Genomic DNA, 19,567 nt, shown 5'->3' with positions numbered 1-19,567 from the left:
GTTAAAGGTTCCAGCATTGTTGTAGCTGCGGCGTAGGTTGCAACGGTGGCTCGATTCTGATCCTTGGCCTCGGAACTTCATATGCTACTGGGCAGTCAAAAAAAAAGGCATGTGAGTTGCTAGATGTGTTAATTAACTTGATTGTGGTGATCATTTCACAATGTATATGTATATTAAGTCATCACCTTAAAAAAAAATCACATATGCAACCTAAAAACATAGTTTTTCTCAACTATAGCTCAATAAAGTTGGGGATAAAAAGAAACTTAAGCCTCATCTCCTCCCAGACTATGGACTCCCAGGGGGCTAAGGTTTGTCTGTTCCCTGCCAGGTCCTCAGCCTCCTACATGGCACCTGGCACATGAATGTTCTCTTAATGAATGAAGGTTGTAATAAATTGGCAGAGAATTTTAAAATGTTAGTACCCAGTACCGGCAAGGGTATGGTGAAACACTTCCAGGCAGAGTATAAACTGGTAACATATTTCTTAAAAGAAGAGGTTTGTCAGTAGGTAACACAAAGCTTTAAAAATGTTTGTACCCTAAGGAAGAGGTAAATGATCTTTCTGCAAATGATATGCAAATACAACTAGAAAACCCAAGAAAATACATGCTAAGATGAATACAGACAATAATGAGTATTCAGTAAGATAGCAAGATAGGAAATTAATGACACTGAATTATAGCCTCCTTGCATACACACAATATCCAGCTAGAAAACATAATGAGAGAGAAGAACCCATTGTAAGAGCAATGGAAAGATAAATTTCTAGGGCATAAGCCTAACATGAAACACACAACATCTTTATAGAACACACATACACACCCCAAAATAAATAAATCAATAAAAACCCTTCAAAGCGGTCCTGTAACAGTCCTCACAAGAATCATTAGCAAAGTAAACTGGGATAAGCAGGGAAACACCCTGTGTTTTTGCACAGGACAACACTGCTAACAATGCCAACTTTCCCCAAGTAAACATACAAAGTTAACACAATCTCAGTTTTTAAAAAATCAAGTATCCTTCCTGCAGCTAGACATGCTGGTTCTAAAGTTTATGTGGAAAAAGAAATAAGCCAGAGTAAGAAAACTTTTGAGTATGAAAAGAAAGCAGTGAGGAGGTTGCCCTACTATATGTTTAAACATGTCATAAAGTCTGTAATTTAGAGGGTTGCATTAGCAGAACAGACTGATGGGCCAGTGGAACCAACTGAGTACAGAAAACGAACAGAAGAGAATGTCCAGACACATATGGAAATTTAGTATTTTAATAAGAAAGGTCTGGGGAATGTGATCTCGAATCATTAGGAAAGTATAGGCTTTTAAATAAATGATACAGGGACAACTGGAAAGTCATTCGCAAAAAAAGATAAAATTGATTCCATGCCTCACTGTGTATCAGAATCAGTTCCAAATGGAGCAGAGATTTAAATTGAAGAAAAAAAGAAACCATTCAAATGCTAAATGCAAACATGGGTAAATTTCTTTATAACTTGGGAGTGGGGAGCCTATGACTTCAAATCTACAAACACTAAAAACAAATAGACTGAATTATGTAAAAACACGTGAGCAATTTTTTATGGAAAAAACACTATAAGCCAAGTTGAAGAGACCAATGACACACTAGGAGAAAACATTACAACACACCGTAAAGGGCTCATCCCCCTAACATATAAGTAGCTCATAAAAATCAAGAAGAAGAGTTCCTTTCGTGGCTCAGTGGTTAACAAATCTGACTGGTATCCATGAGGACGCAGCTTCGATCCCTGGCCTTGCTCGGTCGGATAAGGATCCGGCGTTGCCCTGAGCTGTGGTGTAGGTGGCATACTCAGCTGGGATCCCACATTGCTGTGGCTGTGGTGTAGGCCGGCAGTTGCAGCTCTGATTTGACCCCCAGGCTGGTAATCTCCATATGCCATGGGTGTGGCCCTAAAAAGAAAAAAAAAAATTCAAAAATCGAGAAAGACCAATAAACTGATTAAAAAAAAAAACAAAAAAACAGGCCAAAGACACGGACAGTTTATAGAAAAAGATAAGCAAATAGCATTTACACATAAGAAGAGGTGTTCAACCTCAGAATAAGAGAAATGTAAAAATTTCTTAGGCCCTAAAACCCAAAACTTCTCTGAAAGACACCACTATGAAAATGAAAAGGCAAACCACAGCCTAGGAGGAAATATCCACACTACATAAAGAGGACTTGTGTCCAGAATATACTAAGAACTCTGCCAGCTCAACCGTAAAGAGACAAACAACTTGATTTTTTAAAAACTGGTCAGAAGATTTGAACAATGCACAAAAGAGGAAGGATGCTCGGCTTCCTTGGTCTTCAGGGAAAGGCAAATCTAAAGCACTAAGAGCCAGCACACCCTGCCTTCGAGAATGGCCTCATGGAAAAAGGCTGGGAGAACATGGGGCAGAGGGAGCTCCCCCACTGCTGCCAGTGGGCATGTAAATGGCACAGCCTCTCAGGAGAAAGGCCTGGGGGCTTCTCAAGACCAATCCACAGTAATGTACAAAAGAAAGTCATTGGTCACACTCCCCAAATTCTACACTTAAAAGGGGTGTGTTTTCTTATATGTACACTGCATCTTTAAAAAGTTGATGATTTTTTTTTAAAAAGCTACACAGAAAATGTTCTCACTTCTCAGGCTGATGGAACTCCCAAAGCTTAATAGTCCCAGCGCTGTGGAAAACACCACTCTCCTATAAGGCTGGAGGCACGGGAAAATTTGGAAAACTTGGCAATATCCACGGAAGTATTTGTATCTTCACTCCTGGCCCAGGAAGCTCATTCTTTGTAAACTGTGTGAAAATAAACAGGAATGATAAGCCAGAATTTAATCTAAGTGGCGCCTGGCCTGTTAGGGTGGGATGGCTCCAAGCATACCTTTTCACTTTAGAACCAAGTAAATGTTCTATGTATTTGAAAAAGTTAAAAAGTAACCAAAAGCACAGCCAAAAAAGAAAAATTAGGCTTTTTCAAAATTAAAATTGAGGCATCATTAAAATTAAGAACTTCTGTGCATCAAAGGACCCATTCAGAAAGTGAATGGACAGTGAAAGTGAGAAAATATTTGGAACGTCTCTGATAAGGAACCTGTACCATTACAACTGAATAATAAAAAGACAAGTAATCTGTTTTTTTAAATGGGTAGAAGAGTTGAATAAACAGTTCTCCAAAAAAGATAAATGTCCGAGTAGCTCATGAAAAGACTTAATCATCATTAGATATCGCAAAATGCATATCAAAACCACAAGGAAACAACGCCAAGTACGTATGTATTAGGATGGCCTTAATCAGACAGTAACAAGTGTCAGCGAAGATGGGAGAAACAGGCACCCTCATGCGTTTCTATTGGAAACAGTAAAATGGTGCAGCCACTTTGGAAAGCAGTCTGGCAGTTCATCATTAAACAGAATTACCACATGGCCCAGGAATTCCACTCCTGGGTGTCTACCCCAGAGAAGTGAAAACCCCTGTCCACATAGAGCTGTGTGCACAGATGTTCACAGCGCTATTTGTAATAGTCACAAAGTAGAAACAGCCCCAATGTCCACCAAGGGATGAATGGAAAATGTGGTCTCTCCCTACAGCGGAGTATCGTTTGGCCCCATACCTGTCTGCACTGTCTTCTCAAGAGCCTGAGGGCCTTTGCTTGTTACAGAGTAGGCAACTCAAGTACAGAGGAAATGCTGGAACCTCTCCAGGCAGCCAAGCTAGTAATGGGTAGAGCAGAGGCTCTTTCCACTTTATCTCACCATTTTCTTAATTGTTGAGCATAATTCCTTCTGAAAAACAATGACGGACAGAAGTCTGCCTCCTGGACCACCATCCTGTGAGGCTGACACACAGAGAGTTGCCCCATGGCCAAAAGCACACGTGGGAACACAGATAACCCACGGCAGTGAAAGGCCAGGCCATCCAGTCCTGGCTCCCAGGGTCCTCTACCTCTGTCCTCTGGCCCTGTTCAGACAGCTGGCTAAGCTCCTGCCCTGTGGCTCGGGCCTGGGACCTGCCCTGGAACATACAGCTGGACATAGCCCTCCACAAGCTGCCTGCCCCCAGAAGGCGCTGCGGCCCTCCGGCCAGCGTAGCTGTGAGGACGGTGGGGCTGGGGCCACTGCTCTGAATCACGAGATGGGGAGCCCTCCAGCCAGTGGGGCTAATCACCAGGGATCAGGCAGCAGGAGCGGGACCACACACCTAGAGGGCCTCAAGGTTTCACTTCCCATTCTCCCAACGAGACAGAGCCTTTCAGAGGAGCCGTTCATCATTCATTTTCAAACTTGGGTCCCATTTCTGGACCATGCTGCCTGGAGCCTGCCATGGACTAAGGTTTTTCTTTCATAAACACTGTAATTATCCCGTAAATGCCATAATTATATTTGTGTGTGTATTAAAAGTGTTCATTTGTTAAATGTAAACATTTAAAATACACCACAGGTTTTGAAACCTAGTTTTAGCATTTCATTATTTTTTAAGATAAAAATAAAACTATCCAGTTCTCTCTGGGCCTCTGTGCAGCCCTGCTGCTCACACCTCCTAGCTGGGATCCTCACAGGTAAATCTGGGAAGGGCAGAGCAGAAGAGTCTGGGGGTGGAACTTTCTGGGGGCCAGGTGAGGATATGGTATTGGACCACCCCAGCAGACCTCCCAGCCAGGGCTCCATCCCTAGGGGAAGACTGAAGGTCCCATCATGTTGCCAGGTGGGTCACTACAGCTGTTCACTCAATTCACTGAGCAGCAGGCACTAGGCAAGGGGGGAGGGGGTCTCCCTTCCTTTTCTGTCTGTTGGGTGGTCAGTACCTTCCTCAGACCTATGGGAAACAATGGGGGGCTGGGATTTGGCGATAAGTTAGCCCTGAGCAGTTCCAGGGGAACTACTGGGGTAGAGGAGGAAGGGGACAGGAGGCACCCAGAAATTGGCCCCAAACAGATCCGGCCAGAGAGCGGCGTGCCAGCAGAGGGCGGGGCCAAGCAGGGCTCAGAACAGGGGGCCCAATTAGAGCCGAGCCCAGGGAGAGGGCGGGGCTAGCGGGCCTCCTGTGGCCAGTGGACTGTGGGCCTGTGCTTGGTCCCTGACATTCTAGGGCAGAGGCTTGGACAAGAAAGGGAGAGAAGGAGGTGTCCTGGCAAGAGGAGAGAAAAGTGATGAGCAGCAAAGAGCAGGCTGCAGGCCAAACTCTGGGCCACCCCTCCCTGGCCCTGGGCATCCCCATAGCCCCCCCCCCCCCACCGTCACCTGGGTGGAGACGCTGGGCTGGGATCCCAAGGAGGGACACAGGCCTGTTTCCAGGGTCACTGCAGCTCTAGAGGCCCACCAGAGAGAGGGATCTGCTGTTTGCAGCTATCACTGGCCCCTGGGAGCTCCCTCTGGGTCTGCAGAGCTCCTCGGGTGCTGTTCACACAGGAAGGGTGCAATCAAGACCCATTTCTGGGCCACTGGGCCCCAACACCTCTCCAAGCTTGCCTCCCACCACTCTCCTCTAGCTCGCTGGGCTCCAGCTACAAGCTCTCCCTTCCCCTGGGCTTGCAGAGGCTTTCCTCTGGGCACAGGAGACCCCTCGCTGCCATTCTGCTCCGGCCCAAACAACCTCTTTGGCTCCTCCCATCGCCGGTCATAGTTGGTGCATCCACCTGACTCCCCATGGGACGGTGGGCCACCTGAAGGTGGGGCCTGGTCTGTCAGTTCCCTGTGTGCCCCCCTGCTCTGGGCAGATCCTGGCCCCATATGCATCTTCTGAATGAACATAATCAGAACCATCTGCTCTGGGTGTGATTCCACAGTGGAGAAAAGGGGCATTTTCGGTGTGAACATAATCAAGAATCAAGCAGTGAAGAAAGGGTCCCTCAGGCCACTCAGCTTGCTGGGGATCCCAGAAGGTCAAGTCCTTGGCCTCCACACCCACAGGAGGGTGAGGCAGGGCCATGGGCATCTCCAGCCTGGAAGGCGGACAGCCAGCGGAGCCCACTTTCCAAGTGAAACCTTGAGTCCAGGTCACTGATGCCCTATTCTCCTCCTTCGGACCCCCATTGGGTCACATATCAGGCCCCAGGAGTCCAGAGAGGTGGGCAATTCTTGCTTCTGGACCCCAGGAGGCCCCGGGACAGGATCGGTGCTGGTCAGCAACAGTGCCATGGCACCGCAGCCACGGGGCTGGCCACTGGTGGCCTCTTGAGCTAACTTTGTGTCACATGCACCTGGGGAAGGTAGCAGGAGGGGCCGCTGGGTAAAGGCCCAGGTTCCGACCTAGTCCTAGATTCCCACCTGGAGCTCCCCTCACACCCCAGGAACAACCCCGCCCTCCCTTTCACTCTAAGTCCAGAATCTAGGGGCATGGCGTGCATGCCCGGTGTCCATGGATGCACACAGGATCCAAACGCTTCCAGATCCTTCAGCCTCTCAGACCAGGGTAACTGAAGGGAACTGCCTAGGCTGGCTGGTGTGAGACGGCAGCTGCCAGGGACAAACAAAAGCGGGGAGAAGGGAGAGAGTCTGAGCAAGGAAGCTGGAGGGGGTGACGAGCACTCCCCAGGAATAAAAATGCCTGTGCCTGGCAGGGGACATCTGGGGCCAGCACTCCTCCTTGTTCACGCTCCACCCACTTGCCCTTTCACCCTCCTTGGTAGAGAGGAAATGACCCCCACACCCTGTCCTTGGGGACCTGCGCCTCTCTGATGCACCGCCACTCTGGTGCCCCCCTTTTGAAAGATGCCCTCCTGCATCCCACCCAGCCCAGCCCCTACTGGGCACCGGAATGGGGCAGAGGGGTGGAATTAAGGCCAAGTCCCTCTTCTCAGGGAACCCAAGTCCCAATTTCAGCCTTCTAGATGCCAGGCAGCTAAAGGTTAGTGGAGTGGAGGAGGGTGGAGGCACAGCTAGAACTTCAGGAGCAGCTTGGGGCTTTAGAGTCTCCTGGTGGAGAACTCACCAGCCTTTCTCATCCCTTCCCCACAGTGTCTAATTCAGGGACCATGGCCCCACTGTTCCAGGAACGAGGTTAAGGTTTTACTAAAAAGCAACTGTCGTGACCAAGGCAGCTGGTAGGATGACTTACACAAAGCATGCTGGGCAGCCGATGGCGGGGGAGGAAGAGGAAGGCAGTGCTTTCCACTGGCTGCAGCAGTGCCAGCAGCAGGCCTCTCCCCTGCGTGGGGGGAGGGGGGATTCCTCTGTCTGCTGCAACCCCACGGCTGATCAAAGGCTCAGAGGGAGGAGGCAGGGTCTGGGCACAGGAGGCTTGCACGCCACCTTCCAAGGCCTCAGCCCCTACCCCTGTCCTCCCTGCTCCCCCTACAGGGGTGCTCTGGGCTCCAAGTGACAAGAGGAGAGGGTTTGAAGAAAATGGCCTCATGCCTTAAAACATAGATCCAGGGCAAAAGACACGCCAGCACACCAGGCCTGCACTCAGAAGAGCTGGGGGGTGCCCGGTCAGTCCTCGCTTCACTGCTCCAGGCACCAAGAACACAGCCAACATGTGACACAGACACAGGGACAGGATGTGCTGGAGGGGGTCGCAGGGGGCCGTCATCTCAAAGGAGGCACAGGGGAGAAGCGGTGGAGGACAGGCTGCTGAGAACAGTAACGAAGCAGGGAGGTGCACACCTCAGGTGACATCACCCAGTGACAACCCACCTATGCTTGTTGCCACCTTCCTAGAGACGGCTTGGGCCTCCTAGGCTAGAGCAGAGATGCAGGCGGCAGGGGAGAAGGTACAGTTCATCAGGGTGGGGGCTCGAGCCATCCCCTGGGCCAGGAAAGAGAAACTGGTGGCCAGGGCTGAGTCCCTGTCCTGCTCACACCATGGGGGAGACTGGGCAGGAGTGCTGGCCACGCGCAGGATGGATTATGGGGCAGGCCTTAGACATGACCTCAAGCAAGTTTTAAGGGTGTGAAAAAGTAATCAGAAATGTATGAAATAAAAAAAATCATGGACTTGGAAAATAGACTTGTGGCTGCCTGATGGGAGAGGGAGGGAGTGGGAGGGATGGGGAGCTTGGGGTTATCAGACACAACTTAGAATAGATTTACAAGGAGATCCTGCTGAGTAGCATTGAGAACTATGTCTAGATACTCATATTGCAACAGAACAAAGGGTGGGGGAAAAATGTATATGTGTAAGGATAACTTGATCCCCTTGCTGTACAGTGGGAAAAAAAATAAATTAAAAAAAAAAAAAGAGGAGTTCCCGTCGTGGCGCAGTGGTTAACGAATCTGACTAGGAACCACGAGGTTGCGGGTTCAGTCCCTGCCCTTGCTCAGTGGGTTAACGATCCGGCGTTGCCATGAGCTGTGGTGTAGTTTGCAAACGCGGCTGGGATCCTGTGTTGCTGTGGCTCTGGCGTAGGCCGGTGGCTACAGCTCCGATTCAACCCCTAGCCTGGGAACCTCCATATGCCGCGGGAGCGGCCCAAGAAATAGCAACAACAACAACAACAACAAAAGACAAAAGACAAAAAAAAAAAAAAAGAAATGTATGAAATAAAAAAGAGAAAATAAAACTGTATGCTCAGTCTGACCTCCTTGACACACATGCCTGGTGGTGGGGGAGGAAGGCCAGTAAGTTCCCTTGTGGTGCAGCAAATTGAGGATCTGGTGTTGCAGCTGTGGTGCAGGTCGCAACACAGCCCGGAATTCCCAGCCCGCAGTGCAGGCTGCTCAATACCTCTCCATGTGATTAGTCTGGAAAATGGGGCTCAGGGCCCTGCTATATTTAGCACCTTCCCCTTGGGCATGTCCTTAAATGAGCACCTATACCTCAGAGCTATGCTGGGGCGGGTGCCAGCGGTCAGGGAGTCAAGGACTGGGGAGGAGCAGCCTGGTGTGGGCTGTGCCCCTCATCTCCAAGTGGCCTTCGAAGGAGGCTCTAAAATAGTAGCAGCAGCAGCAGCAGTGACTAACAACAGGGTGTGGGTTCCATGCTTCGGCTTCTCTGCTCAGCCTGGGGAGTCGCACACATTTATTTTGGGGACGATGTGAAGGAAGGGGACGTGTGGGAGAAGGACGGCCGGGCCGCAGGCTTGTTTGCTTTCTTTCCGGCTTCAAAACACATTTTTCAAATTAGGTGGTAAGAATACAGGGCAATTTCTGTGGCACCAACATACTTTCTTTCAAGATATGATTTATATGTTTGGCCCACATTTTAAATGAAATGGTTATTGAGATAAATGGCCATGCTGGAGGCTGCAAAATGGTTTCCATTATGTAGTTCTTCTTTTCAGTTCCTTAGAGGACTTTCTGAAAAGTGCCCCATAAAAAGGCGGACACTTTGGCACTTTTGTTCTCTACCTCAAAGGGCTTCTGGGGTCAATGATAGAGAGGGGGAGATGGGAAGGAGGAAAGAGTGAGCGTGCAGAGCCCCAGCGTAGTGAAGTGAATGCAGTATCGAAGCACACAGACCAGACTTGACTTGGTACCAAAAGCTAATTCTGAAACTTCAAATACACAAATGCAGGTTATGTGGACAGAGATCAGCAGAGCTCAAAGACTCACTCCCCAGTGGCCTCAGGGCCTGCTAGCACAGACCATGGGATGAGACAGAAACTGACCCCCTGGACCTTGTATCAAGCTATAGGAACCAGAGAGTGTGCTTCTGAGATAAGGATAGAAAAGAAGAGAGAGGGAGAAATAGACCCACACGTACATGGGTCCAATGACTTTCAACAAAGGTGCCAAAGTAACTTAATGGGGAAAGGAGAGATTTGTCAACAAATGGTGCCCAAACAATTAATTGATATTTATGGAACATTTCATCTGAAAGCAGCAGAATACACATTCTTCTCAAGTGTACATAAAACATTCTTCTGGATGGATCACATGCTGGACCACGAATCAAGTTTCAGTAAATTTAAGAAAATTGAAATCATATCGAGTATCTTTTCTAACTACAACTCTCTAAGACTAGAAATCAACTACAAGAAAAAAACTGCAACCCCCCCCACAAACAAGTGGAGACTAAACAATATATTACTAAATAACCAATGGATCACAGAAGAAATCAAAGAGAAAATCAGAAAATATCTAGAGACAAATGAAAAAAAAAAACACAACCCAAAATCTATGAGACACAGCAAAAGCAGTTCTATTTTATTATTTATTTATTTATTTATTTATTTTTGCCCTTTTGTCTTTTTAGGGCCACACCCATGGCATATGGAGGTTCCTAGGCTAGGGGTCTAATTGGAGCTGTAGCCACTGGCAACAGCCATAGCCACAGCAATGCCAGATCCAAGCCACATCTGCGACCTACACCACAGCTCAGGGCAATGCTGGATCCTTAACCCACTGAGCGAGGCCAGGGATCAAACCCGCAACCTCATGGTTCCTAGCTGGATTTGTTTCTGCTGTGCCATGATGGGAACTCCAAGTTTTTAATTCTAATTTTTTTTTAAACAGTTCTAAGATGGAAGTTTACAGCAATACAATCCTACCTCAGGAAACAAGAAAAAGCTCAAACAACCTAATCTTATACCTAAAGCAACTAGAGAAAGAAGAACAAACAAAACCCAGAGTTAGTAGAAGGAAAGAAATCATAAAGATTAGAGCAGAAATAAATGAAACAAAAATGAAGAAAACAATAGAAAATATCAGTGAAACTAAAAGATGGTTCTTTGAAAAGATAAACAAAATTGATAAACTTCTATCCAGACTCATCAAGAAAAAAAAGTGAGAGGACCCAAATCTATAAAATCAGAAATTAAAAAGAAGTTACAGCTGGTACCACAGAAATACAAAGGCCATGAGACTATTATAAGCAACTATGTGCCAATAAAATGGATAACTAGAGAAATTCTTAGAAAGGTACAATCTTATAAGACTGAACCAGGAAGAAATAGAAAATATGAACAGACCAATCACAAGTAATGAAATGGAATTCTGATTAAAAAAACAAATAAAAGCCCAGGACTAGGAAGCTTCAAAAGTGATCTGTCAAACATTTAGAGAACAGTTAACACCTATCCTTCTGAAACTATTCCAAAAAAACTGCAGAGGAAAGAATACTCTAAAGCTCATTCTATGAGGCCACCATCACCCTGATACCCAAACCAAAGACACCACACAAAAAGAAAATTATAGGCCAGTATCACTGATGAACATGGATGCAAAAATCCTCAACAACACATTAGCAAGCCAAATCCAACAATACATTAAAAGGATCATATACCATGGTCAAGTGGAATTTATCCCAGGGATGCAAGGATTCAATATTCACAAATCAATCAGTGTGATACAGCATGTTAATAAATTGAAGAATGCAAACCATATGGTCATCTCCAATGATGCAGATAAATTTTTTTACAAAATTCAACACCCATTTATGATAAACAATCTCCAGAAAGTGAACATAGAGGGAACCTACCTCAACACAATAAAGGTCGTATATGACAAAACCACAGCTAACATCATTCTCAGCAGTGAAAAGCTGAAAGAATTTCTGCTGAGATCAGGAACAAGACAAGGATGTCCACCCTCACCACTGTTATTCAACAGTCTTGGAAGTGCTATCCATGGCAGTCAGAGAAGAAGAAAAAGAAATAAAAGGAATATAAATTGGGAAAAAAGAAAACTGCTTCTGTTCATGGATGACATGATATTATACCCAGGAATCTTAAAGATGCTACCAGAAAACTACTAGAACTCATTAATGAATTCAATAAAGTTGCTGGACACAAAATTAATACACAGAAAACTCTTGAATTCATATACACAAACAATAGATGATCATAAAGAGAAATTAAGGAAACAATCCCATTTATTATCATATCCAAAAGGAATAAACCTACCTAGAGAGGCAAAAGACCTGAACTCTGAAAACTTTAAGATGCCAATGAAAGAAACTGAAAATGGCACATACAAATGGAAAGATAGACCATGCTCTTGGATTAGAAGAATTAATATTTCAAAATGGCTATACTACCCAAGGCAATCTACAGACTCAATGCAATCCTAATCAAATTAGCAATGGCATTTTTTACACAACTAGAACAAAAAAAATCAAAATTTGTATGGAAACCCAGAAGACCCTAAATAGCCAAAGCTATCCTGGGAAAGAAAAGCAGAGCTGGAAGAATCAGGCTCTTGACTTCAGACTATACCACTAAGCTACAGTCATCAAAACAGTATGGTACTAGTGCAAAAATAGACATAAAGATCAATGGAACAGAATAGAAAGCCCAGAAATAAAACCACACAACTATGGTCAATTAATCTTTGACAAAGGAGGCAAGAATATGCAATGGAAAAAAAAAGTCCCAAATAAGTGGTGCTGGGTAAAGCTACATGTAACAGAATGAAATCAGAACACTCTCTAACACCACACACAAAAATAAACTCAAAATGGATTAAATACCTAAACATAAGGCAGATACTCTAAAACTCTTAGAGGAAAACATAGGTAGAACACTCTTTGACATAAATTGCAGCAGTATCTTTTTGGATCCACCTCCTAGAGTAATGAAAAATTTTAAAAAGTAAACAAATAGGACCTAATTAAGCTTAAAAGCTTTTGCATAGCGAAGGAAACCATTTTAAAAAAATGAAAAGACAACCCACAGAATAAGAGAAAATCTTTTCAAACGAGCAACTAACAAGGGACAAATCTCTAAAATATACAATCATCTCCTGCAGCTTTATGTCAAACAAAACAAAACAAAACAACCCAATCAAAAAACAGGCAGAAGATCTAAGTAGACATTTCTCCAAGGAGACAGTGGTCAAAAAGCACATAAAAAGATGCTCAACATCACTAATTATTAGAGAAATGCAAATCAAAACTACTATGAGGTACCACCTTACTCCAGGCAGAATGGCCATCATCAAAAGGTCTACAAACAATAAATGCTGGAGAGGGTGTGATACAAAAGGAAACCTTCTACACCATTGATGGGAATGTACACTGGTACAACTACTACGGAGAACAGTACTGAGGTTCTTTGAACAACTAAATATAGAACTACTATATGATCCAGAAATCCCACTCTTGGCTATATATTGGGAGAAAACCGTAATTTAAAAAGACACATGCACCCCAATGTTCACTGAAGCACTATTACAATAGCCAAGACATGGAAGCAACCTAAATGTCTTTCAGCAGAAGAACAGATTAAGATGTGGTGCATATGTGCATATATACATATTTACTCAACCATAAAAAAGAATGAAATAATGCCCTTTGTAGCAACATGGATTGACACAGAGATTATCATGCTACGTGTAGTAAGTCAGACAAAAAACATATGATATTACTTATACGTGGAATTTTAAAAATGATACAAATGAGTTTATTACAAAACAGACTTTGAAAACAAATGTATGGTTAATTTAGCAAAGAGGAAGGTGGGGGGGGATGGATTGGGGGTTTGGGAATGTTAAGGCACACTTTTGTATATGGGATGGATGACCAACAGGGACCTGCTGTATAGCACAGGGAACTCTACTCAATATTCTGTGATAACTATATGGGAATGGATATGTATATATGTATGGCTGAATCACTTTGCTATAGACAGAAGTTATCAAAACATTGTAAATCAACTATACTTCAATAAAAGTGAATTTTAAAAAAGGACAACAAATAACAAATGCTGGCAAGGATGTGGAATACTTGTGCACTGTTGGTGGTGATGCAAATTGGTTCAGTCACTGGTGGAAAACAGTATGTTGGTTCCTCAAAAATTAAACAGAACTACTTTATGGTCCAGGAATTCCACTCAAGGTATACATCCAAAGGAAATGAAAACAGGATATCAAAAATACAGCCACTCCCAAGTTTACTGCAGCATTATTCACAACAGCCAGGATATAAAAACAATCTGTCTGTCAACAGATAAACATGTAAGATAAATATGTAAATGGAATACTATTCAGCCACGAGAAAGGAAATCCTGCCATTTTCAGTGTGGTTGAACCTTGAGGATATTATGCTAAATGAGACGGAGAAAGATAAACATTGTGTTGTATCACTTATGCGTGGAAGCTAAAAAGCCAAACTTGTAAAAACAGAGCATGGAGTGATGGTCATCAGGGTCTGATAGGTTGGGGAACAGGGGAGATGGTGTTTAAAGGTACAAACTTATAACTAGTAGATAGGTAAGTCCTCAGGAGCTAACACACAGCATAGTGATTAGAGGAAATGATCCTGTATTATAAACCTCAAAGTTGCTAAGAGACTAGATCGTACTTGTTCTCAACACAAAGAAATGATAATTATGGGACTGACAGGGGTTAGCTAACACTAACACTGCAGAAATGAAGGTATCAAATCAACACGTTGTATACCACGTGTGCCAGGTTCATTATTTTATTTTCCCTTGACAGTCTTTGTGAGATCACAGAGCTATTAAGTGGGAGAGCCCAGATTTGAACTCAGGAGCGCTTTGCTTCCTTCATTCCCGATGCCGCTGAGCTGAGCTATGGCCGTGAGCATAGCAGGGGCCTGGGAAGGGAGGAGGGAAGGCCAGCAGGTACCCGCGTGTGATTTCAGATGGCCTTGATTGTCCAGCCAATGCAGAGAAACCTGGGGCCCAGGGCGACTGAGTTTCCAGGCATCATGGGAACCTGCCGTAAGGTCTGTGGCATCTCTAGCCCTGGCATCATACAGAGCACGTGGGTTGTGTTGGCCTTAGTGATAGCCAAGAGCCCAGGGTACTGGCTCAGTGGGGGCTTCCCTCTCAGTGCAAGTTGTTGGTCACTTCAGGAAGGCCTTTCTGAGGCCAGCACAGACTCTGTCATGCAGTTCCCCTCAGAGGATAGTCCTTTCAGCAAGATACTCACTTGGAGCCTCAAAGTGACCCTATTTGCCGGGAGCCATGGTGGAGAGAGAACATGGGCCATGGAAGCAGAGCTGGGTTTGAATCTTGGCTCTGCTGTTTACTAGCTGTGTGACCCTGGTCGCGTCATCTGCCCTCTGAGCCATCAGCTCTTTACCTGTAAAGACACCACAGTGTGGTTTAGATTAAATAGAGTCATTTTTGAATCTGACTCAGAATTGGCACTTGATAACTCTTGAGACTGAGTGAAGGGATGGCCTCTCAGGACGTGACAGCATCATGGTCTTTTCAGCATGAAAAGCTTTAATTAGGTACTTATGTGAGATCAATTACCCACAACTTCTGAGAGCTTACCAAAAAATCTTCATGGTGTGAACAAGAATTATTTTTTTTCAGCTTGTAACTTGTGTTCTCAATGATTTCAAAGAAATAACAGCACATACTCATGTGCACACACCATGTCTGGTACTATTCTGAGCACTATACTTCCTTTAAGTCATTTAATTGTTGCAATAACTCTATGAGGAAGATACAGCTTTTTGTCTTTGTTTTTCAGATGAGAAAATCAAGGCACAGAGATATTATGTTCACTGCCCAAGGTCACACAGCTAGTAGGGATGCGGTCCAGGAAGTCTGGCTTCAGAGGCAGAGCTTATTACCCTCAGCTCTAAACCACACGGTGTCGATGGGTGACTAAAGGAGAAATTGTCTCCAGGTTAAGAGGCCTGCCGTCTGCCTGAGGAAGCACGGACACTAGATTGTAATAGTTCTGTTCCACTTAAAGCAATTGTAAAATTACACTTAAGGGTACACTAGTTGGGGGACAGTTTGAATGCTGAAAGTGGGGGAGAGGCCCGCTGTGGGATTGCCCACCCTCTGCCTTCTTGCCATTTGGGGAAAAACACGGCCATAGCTCAGCTCAGCGGCATTGGGAATGAAGGGAGCAAAGCGCTCCTGAGTTCAAATCTGGGCTCTCCCACTTAATAGCTCTGTGATCTCAAAAAGACTGTCAAGGGGAAATAAAATAATGAAAGCTGTCACCCAGAACCTGGCACCAAGTAGGCTCTTAAGAAATATTAAATGAATCTGAGTCCAACTGTGCTAAAGCCATAGGAGTCAAACCCTCTTGGCTACTGGCCGAGGACTTCATAATGGACACTTGTTGTGTAACATCTCCCTCATTGCTACATTTAGACCCCTAGGGGAGAAACGGGGCCTGAGACGGAGAGATCAGGAAGCAAAATTAGATGCTTCATTCTTTCCTTTTTTTTTTTTTTTTTTTTTTTTTTGGCAGCACCTGTGGCATGCAGAAGTTCCTGACCAGGGATTGAATATGAGCCACAACAGTGACAACACTGGAGCCTTAACCCTCATCCACCAGGGAACTCCTTCTTTATGGAGGAACAAGCCATCCATTCTACACACACTTAGGGAATAGCCACTGTGTACTGGATGCTATGCAGGCTCTGGGTGTTGAGCGGTGGTTGGGGTAGAGAAGGCCCCCACTATCAGCAGGTCTCCACTTGTGTGAAGCTCACGTTCTAGTGGAGACAACAAGAGACTAACATAAACCAGAACTAAAAAAATAGTTCCAAGACATCTAAGGATCATAAGGAAAGTAAACACGAGTGAGAGGCGGAATAACAGAGGACCGCTCACTTTAGTCATGGGTTTTCTGTAATGCCTCTCAGAGGTGCTATTTAAGCTGAGATCCAAAAGATGGGAAGGAGCCAGTCAAGGGGTGGAGGGAGGGTGGCTCTCGGTGGAGGAACAGCAGGTACAAAGATCCAAAGGCAGGAAAGGGCATATGTGCTCCTGGGGCTGAGGGCAGACCATGTGGCTGGGGTAGGAAAAGCTCCAGGCAGCTATCAGAGGGTCCATGGTGGGGAATCTGGTTTATTCTAAGCCACTGAACTTGAGCAGGAAGCAACATGACCATGGACGGTGCCGGGAGAAACAGAGAGCAGTGTACATATCTGAAGTATATTTTAAAAGGAGAATCAGCAGGCTGATCATAAATATCTCAGATCAGAGTCCTAAAATGTCAGAGCTGGAAATAATCTTACACACATCAAGTGCACACCCCCCACTTTATAGAAAGGGAAACTAAGGCCTGGGGAGCGGACATGGAGTCTGCAAGGTCATAGGCGGAGCAGGGCCTGCAACCCCAGACTACCAGGGGGTTCTCAGCTGTCCTGAACTGGGTTGGAGCCACAGGCCCAGTCCACACCTGAGGAAAGAGAGGTGAGGGGCTCTCTCCCTGGACTCTCCCCTCTGAGTGTGCTCACACAAACGTTTACTCTGAAAACAAGGGCAGTGACCTCAGTGGAACACAAACATCCTCCCTAGGTGTGCGTGAAACTCTGCACCTCTCTTGCGAAACGGAAATTTTGGCTTTCATCCTCTATAGTCCCAGCGGAGGTTCTGGGAAGGCACAGACCTATCCCAAGATCTAGGCCCCATGGCAAGGACAAACTACCCTGGTGACAATCACTGCTGACAGAACAAGGTGCTGGCAAGGTGGAGCCCCTCTCCTGCCCCCAGCACCCTCCCCCTCCTACGCCGTGTCCTGGCTGCTGGCCCCGCGTTCCCCTGAGCATTTATCAGGAGGTGGCTGCCCTCGCCCAGAGCAGACTGTAAAGACATGGTTTTTGCTACATATTCTGTCCTCAGTGAGCTAATTCGGACTCACTGCAAGGCCCTCAGTTCCCTTCCAGTCCTGCTCACCTGGCCCCTGGTAGCAGTCCTTCCAAACTCCCCTTACTCATGTAACAGCCCTGAGAGGCCTAGAGAGGCCAGGGACTGCCTGACCTGCTCAGTGGAGGGGGTCTTGTCCCCAGCAGCCAGTTGGGAGGCCCTTCCCTCCTGCTCTGTGGCCAGTCTGGGCAGCTGGCCTGATGGTGGTTGTGGGGGGGGACTCTACCCCTTCCACATAGAACCACTTTTACTCTGCTGAGGATGAGAAGTTCAGCAGAAATTTCTTAAAAAGGACAGATGTGTTTCACCCTGAGAGTGAGGGTACGAGGCTAGCAGGAGCCCTGGGACCACGGAGTTTGAGGTGCTCCTGAAGAAAGCCCTCTGAGGAGGTGGCTGGAGGCCAGCCCGAACAGCTCCTCCAGGGTCAGAACAGTGAGGTCACCTCACACCAGTCAGAATGGCTATCATCAAAAAGTCTACAAACAACAAATGCTGGAGAGGGTTGGAGACAAAGGAGCCCTCCTACACTGCTGAGGGGAATGTATATTGCTTACAACCACTATGGAGAACAGTATGGAGGTTCCTCAGAAAACTAAAACTAAAACTACCATATGACCCAGCAATCCCACTCCTGGGCACATATCCAGAGAAAACTATAATTTTAAAAGATACACACACCCCAATGTTCACTGTAGCACTATTCACAATAGCCAAGGAATGGAAAAAAACCTAAATGTCCAGCAACAGAGAAATGATTAAAGAAGATGTGGTATATATGCATAATGGAATACTATGCAGCCTCAAAAAGAATGAAATAATACCATTAATAGCAACATGGATGGACCTAGAAATTATCATACTAAGAGAAGTTAGGTCAGACAGACAAAGACAAATACCATATGATATCACTTAGATGTGTAATTTTAAAAATAATAGAAATCAATCTTTTTATAAAACAGAATTAGACTCACAGACTTTGAAAACAAACTTTTGGTTACCAAAGGGAAAGGTAGGGGGAGGGATGGTTTGGGGTTTGGGATTGGCATATGCATATGTATATGGACCAGATGGCCAATGGGGACCTGCTGTATAGCACAGGGAACTCTAATCAATATTCTGTAGTAGGAGTTCCTGTTGTGGCTCAGCAGGTTAGAGCCACAGGATCTAAGCCCTAAACATGGAACATTCTAGAAGCAATGCCAGCATGGCCTCAAGGGAGGCCCCCACATCAGGAATCCCAGGAAAAAAACCAATTGGCCCTTTATAGAAGGCTTCCTGGAAGAGGTGATTTGCAAACAAATGGGGTGTGTGTGTGTGACCTGGTAGCAAGGCTGGGGAGATGCCAGGGAGCCAAGACACTGGGGCGAGGGGGTGCGGGATGAGGACAGAAGGCCAGGAGTGAGGCCTGTCAGGAAGCAGGGATAGGGGAGCTTCCTGGGTGGGGGGTAGAGAGTGGGAGAAGCCTTTGGGTGGCTGGGGGGAGTGGGGAGACACTCCTTGAGTAGCCAGGTATGCGATGGCAGGCAGTGACTGGGGCCATCCCCAAGCAGTCAGCAGGCCAGGACTCAGAGCGGAGAGAAAGCAGCTGCCCACTACAGGTTCAGGACTGCTGCTCTAAGGGGCGATGAGCCACTGGACACGCCGGGTCACTCGGGGCTTGAGCGCACGCCTGCTGACAGAGCGCAAGCCAGGGCGTGCAGTCCTGCTGGGCGGCACGTAGACTCCCGCATGAAGGACGCCATTCAGGAAGGTTCTGCCGCCTTCCAAACTGTGGGCCTCTGGGGAGACGCCTTCTCCTCTGGGAGTGTCTAACCCTCGGGGCAATACAGGGCCGGCCTGTGAGCAGATGTGGGGACAGGCGGTGAGGGCCTCTCTTCCAAGACAAACAGCGTGCTGAGGCGACACGGACCATGCCTTTCTTTACCTTGGCAACCTCCTGCCCACACCTAAATATAGATGCCTATGCAGGAGGGGCATCTGCCTGCGGCCATGGCATCCACATGCTCAACTGGCAGCAGAAGGGCTCAGTGCTAAGACTCTAGAAGCTTTTCACTGGGGGTCACTGGAATCTCCAACTCCTCTCTTGTTCAGCCTGAA

General features: G+C 46.2%; 1 protein-coding gene across 22 annotated transcripts in view; it reads right to left on the bottom strand.

The window, feature by feature from the left end:
- ATG7 (autophagy related 7) overlaps nt 1-19,567 on the bottom strand; it is a 397,386-nt gene that overhangs the window by 4,582 nt on the left and 373,237 nt on the right. The window contains exon 20 of one of the 22 annotated variants that reach the window (XR_001300297.2): nt 14,778-14,930. The gene's annotated coding sequence lies outside the window, so the exon portion shown is untranslated. 22 annotated transcript variants of the gene reach the window in all.

The sequence above is a fragment of the Sus scrofa genome, chromosome 13 (genome assembly GCF_000003025.6).
Source record: "Sus scrofa isolate TJ Tabasco breed Duroc chromosome 13, Sscrofa11.1, whole genome shotgun sequence".
Classification (NCBI taxonomy): domain Eukaryota; kingdom Metazoa; phylum Chordata; class Mammalia; order Artiodactyla; family Suidae; genus Sus; species Sus scrofa.
Note: the sequence above shows the minus strand (reverse complement) of the source record. Positions and strands in the feature narration are given on the sequence as shown.